Below are 5214 nucleotides of genomic sequence, written 5' to 3' on the forward strand. Positions count from 1 at the left end.
ACTACTCTCTCTCTCTCTATATATATATATATATATATATATATATATATATACATAAAAAAACGCTACTTAGCAACGAACAGCAAAGAAGCTCAAGTAAGCGATTTCAGCCTAACAGCGAACGTGACAACGCACATCGAATAGCGGCGCGCACGCGACACCGTGCGTCCGGCAGGGGGCGCCACCTACCCTTGTCGATTGACGTCGGGCGGTAGGGCAGCGATTTCTCGCTCTCGCACCATCGGTTGATCTTACAGGCAAGCCTCCCTAGCGCCCCCTGGTCGGCAATCCGCTGAATGTAGAATTCGTCCGGACTGCTGACGTGTGTGACGACGACGGGTTCCTGCGCTCCTGCAACACACCAGGGGGCGCCGCGCGTCAGCTCGCACCGCGTACAGGGGGCGCCGCGCGTCAGCTCGCGCCGCGTACAGGGGGCGCTGGGGAGAGGCAGAGACAGAGGGAGAGAGAGTGGGGAGGGGGAAGGAAAGAGGGAGAGAGAGGGGGAAGGAGAAAGAGAGGGAGAGGGAGAGGGAGAGGGAGAGGGAGGGAGGGTGGAAGGGTGGGACGGAGAGGAAGGGAGAGAGAGAAGAAAGAGAGAAAGAGAGGGAGAGAGTCATGGCAACAATTGAACAGCTATCTACACGTATGCTAGTTTCCATCGTTAGGTTGCTAGGCAACAGTGCGTACCGATGCGGGAGAGTGCGCTGCAGCCGCTTGTGTACGTCGATACACTGGTCGTCGAGGCAACCGATCCTGTCTCGTCAGTGTCTGCAACCAATCACAACGCAGCCTCGTTAGTCGGGTACCGGGAGGGCGAATCAAGCGCGAAGAACGTTCGCCGGGTTTCACATCATTTATTTTATTATCATTCTTTTTTATATTTATTTCTTATTTCTTTAATTATCATGTATATATATATATATATATTAATATATATATATATATATATATAATCAGTACCTNTCTCTCTCTTTCTCTTTCTTTCTCGCTCCCCCTTTCTCTCTCGGTCTCTCTCTCTCTTTCTCTTTCTCTTTCTCGCTTTCTCTCTTTCTCGCTCTCTATCTCTCCTCCCACGTCTCTTTCCCACCCTCTCTCTTCCCCATCTTTTCCTCTTTCCTGGTCTCAGTATTATGAATAGACGAGGTCAAAAAGGTTAAAAGCGGCTGCCAGCGTAAATCTAGTCATTTCCCATCAACTAATAATATTATGTTGTTTCCACTATTCAGCCCACCCGTCTCCCGCCTCCTCGCCCACCAAGCCACCACCACCCCCATGTAGCTCCTGGCACTGTGCCAGGTTCGTGGCCGTAAATTGACCGTTGCTTGCGCATGCGTGCGTTGACGTGTGACGTAGGCGTGACGTAGCAAGGATCAGTCGGTCAGTGAAGATGCGGAGCGGACGATGGAAAGTCAAATAGACGAGAGAATAGAGAAGATGAGTGGTGGGAGAGAGAGAGAGGAGCGTGGGAGTGGATGGGTGTGTGGAAGAGGGAGGCAGGAGCCTGGTGTTTGCTTGGGCTAATATAATAATTATAATATAATATATTTTTATTATTATTATTATTAAATTAAATTATTAATTATTATTATAATTATATTATTATTATAATATTTTAAATTTTAATATAATATCCAGAATCTGTCATTAAAGCGCGTGTGTTCATTCGTTTGTTCGTGCGTGCGTGCGTGCGTTCGTGCGTGTGCGGGTGAGTGCGTGAGTGAGTGAGTGAGTGAGTGAGTGAGGGATCGGCGGAGGGAGAGAGTGACGAACAGATGGATGCCGGGGGTATTGGTTACAATGTTAGGTCGCTAACCGCTGCATGCATTATTCACGTGCGAACGTTTTCATCTCGCCTTACAGCTATCGTTAAATTATTTCACTTCACGCGCACTCGCTCGCGTTTCTCCCCCGCGGCCAACGGTAACCCTAACCCTAACCCACGCACACACACACACACACACACACACACACACACACACACACACACACACACACACACACACACACACACACACACACACACACACACACACACACACCTTCCCTCACGCACGCGCACACACACACCACCAGCTGTGGGGATTCACGAGTGATGACGTCACTCGCAGATATCATGTAGGCGCGTGTTAACAAACCAGCGCCTGAGACCAGGAGACCGACCATCAAGCGAACCCCCCCTAACGCTAAATTACTCTCTCCTTACGTGTATGCCCCTGCGGGCTGATCGTGCTGCAAATGAAATGCGCGGAAAAGCGAACGAAATAGCGGTGAATACAAGCGTAAATGTCTTCCGGTTGCTGGTTTCGCAACGACGAGGAAATGTCCAACAACGTTCTCGCGTATGCAAATTGATTTTTCATAGAGAGATGGTCATGAAATTGTCTGTCGAAGTGAAAGCTAACCTAGAAAAAATAGTCGAAATCATCCAAGGCACGAAGCGTAGAGCGTGCGTGAGTGGGCGGGTGTAGGCCTATATGCGCAGGGCAGGGTTTGTGTGTGTGTGTGTGTGTGTGTGTGTGTGTGTGTGTGTGTGTGTGAGATGTTCTATTGTTTATAGATGACGTGTATGTTTCAGGCCCGTCATGAGTGCTGATCTATTGGCGAAACTAATAACAGGAAGCGAACAGTTGGCGGCCATTATTGTACGACGTTTCATTGACACAAACGGTAAGTGAAACTACAGACGATGCTGGCGCCATCTAGTGTATTAATAACTCGTTATTAACGAACGTATTGCTTAGTAGTAGCGGTTAGTGAGCGTTAGAAAACACACATGGAAGACGCTACAATCATCATCGACATTATTATCATTGTCAGCAGTAGCAGTAGCAGTAGCAGCAGTAGCAGCAGCAGTAGTAGCAGCAGCAGTAGCAGTAACAGCAGCAGCAGCAGTAGTAGCAGCAGTAGTAGCAGCCGCAGTAGCAGCAGCAACAGCAGTAGCAGCAGCAGCAGTAGTAGCAGTAATATAGGTAGCAGTAGCAGCAGCAGCAGCAGCAGCAGTAGCAGCAGCAGCAGTGGTAGCAGTAGTAGTAGTAGCAGCAGCAGTAGCAGCTACTGCTGCTACCTCTGCTACTGCTGCTACTGCTGCTACTACTGCTGCTGCTACTGTTGCTACTGCTACTGCTGCTACTGTTGCTGCTACTACTACTGCTGCTACTCCTGCTACTCCTGCTACTGCTGCTGCTGCTACTGCTACTGCTGCTGCTACTGGCTACTACTACTGCTACTGCTACTGCTGCTACTGCTGCTACTACTGCCTCTGCTACTGCTGCTACTACTACTGCTACTGCTGCTACCTCTGCTACTGCTGCTACTGCTACTGCTGCTGCTACTACTGTCCCCATAGCCCCTGTCTCTATCTTGCTACGGTACCCCCTCCCCATAGCCCCTGTCTCTATCTTGCTACGGTACTCCCTCCCCATAGCCCTTGTCTCTATCTTGCTACCCCCTCCCCATTCCCCCTGTCTCTTTCTTGCCCTCCCCTTTCCCGTTGCCCTCCCACTTCCTTGCTCCCCTCCCGTTTCCTCCGCTGAATCAAATGAGGTTTTTATTTGTAACGACAATATGACAATGAGTGATAGCCTATGCACCGATTGTGAATTGATTACGTCATCGCGAAAATCTCTCGTCTGCACGTCTAGCCGACACTTTATGTCATTACGTCAGAACGTCTCCGCATTTACATCTGTTTAGTATGCTGCTGCTGCTACTGCTGCTACTGCTGCTGCTACTGCTGCTACTGCTACTACTGCTGCTGCTGCTGCTTCTCTATCTTGCTACCCCACCCCCTCCCCATAGCCCCTGAGCAAGATAGAGACAGGGGCTATGGGGAGGGGGTACCGTAGCAAGATAGAGACAGGGGCTATGGGGAGGGGGTAGCAAGATAGAGACAGGGGGAATGTAGAGAGGGTAGCAAGAAAGAGAGAGAAGGAATGGAGAGGGGGTAGCAAGATAGAGACAGGGGAAATTGAGAGGGGCAAGATAGAGACATGGGCTATTGGGAGGGGGTAGCAAGAAAGAGACAGGGGGAATGGAGAGGGGCAAGATAGAGAGAGGAGGAATGGGAAGGGGGTAGCAAGAAAGAGAGAGGAGGAATGAAGAGGGAAAAGCAAGATAGACAGAGGGCGGCACAGCCACGTAATACTACCACGTCATACAGTCACGTGACATAGCCGTTATATAGGCCATCCTGTTTCATCTTTAACAGTTATTAATAGTGTTTATATTTTTGTTTTTGTTTTTGTTTTCCAGCCGATGACGCCATCACGACGGAAGAATTGTTCGCACGAAATAAGTAAAAGAACTATTTTATAAAAGATTGCATCTCTCTGCGGACGTAACCAGTAAAAACAAACAAGCAAAACCTACAACACCCTCCTTACAACAGATCCGATCCTCGGCAGCCGTAGAGATGACGCTCGACGCGTCACCTGCTGGCCACCGGCGTCCGGCGCCATGTTAGCGTCACGTTGCCATGGAGACGCGCGGTGCGGAGCAGACGAGTTTCTTCAAAATTTTAGTAAATCAGTTTTTCGCACCGTTTATTTCCGAAGCGTCGACTGTTATCTGGAAATGAATCGTGAATTCTGGCAGTGGAGCGCAGATGCCGCGCATTGCAAAAGCTATTTTCCTATGTACATAATAATTTGATGTAGAAAACCGCGATGCTGGCGACAACGACGGCGGTGATAATTATTATTATTACTAATCTATAACGCGATGATGATATTGATCAACGAGACATTTCTCATGGATACGCGCCACGTTAGACGTCACGGGTCGATGACGTAATAATCGCTGACGTCACGACTGTTAATATGCCCGTGCAGATATTGCTGCCGATATCGAAAAAAGTATATATACATACATATATATATAAAGTGTTTTGTGATGTACGTTTAGTTAGTCTGTAGCTATCGCTGCGCCCTCTATGGGCAGTAGGTGTTTACAGCTTCCGGTGACTCACTCTTCCCAGAATTCCTCGGTACCATTGTGCACACATACACATGTACATACACGCACGCGCGCACGCACGCACGCCCACACGTATATGAAACCACACGCACACGCACGCACGCACCCACATAACACACACACACACACACACACACACACACACACACACACACACACACACACACACACACACACACACACACACACACACACACGCTGCGGTGGGTAGTTAGTTACTTAATGATAATTAGTCGTTAA

The 5214-nt window shown here is 49.0% G+C and overlaps 1 long non-coding RNA gene across 1 annotated transcript; it reads left to right on the forward strand.

Moving 5' to 3' along the window:
* Positions 1-2578: 2578 nt before the first annotated feature.
* Positions 2579-4880, forward strand: LOC106819285. The gene is made up of 2 exons (XR_001395391.1): positions 2579-2667; positions 4252-4880. It is a non-coding gene; the product is annotated as an uncharacterized LOC106819285 (long non-coding RNA).
* The last annotated feature ends 334 nt before the right edge of the window (positions 4881-5214 follow it).

This window comes from Priapulus caudatus, unplaced genomic scaffold, assembly GCF_000485595.1.
Source record: "Priapulus caudatus unplaced genomic scaffold, Priapulus_caudatus-5.0.1 Scaffold3099, whole genome shotgun sequence".
NCBI lineage: Eukaryota > Metazoa > Priapulida > Priapulimorpha > Priapulimorphida > Priapulidae > Priapulus > Priapulus caudatus.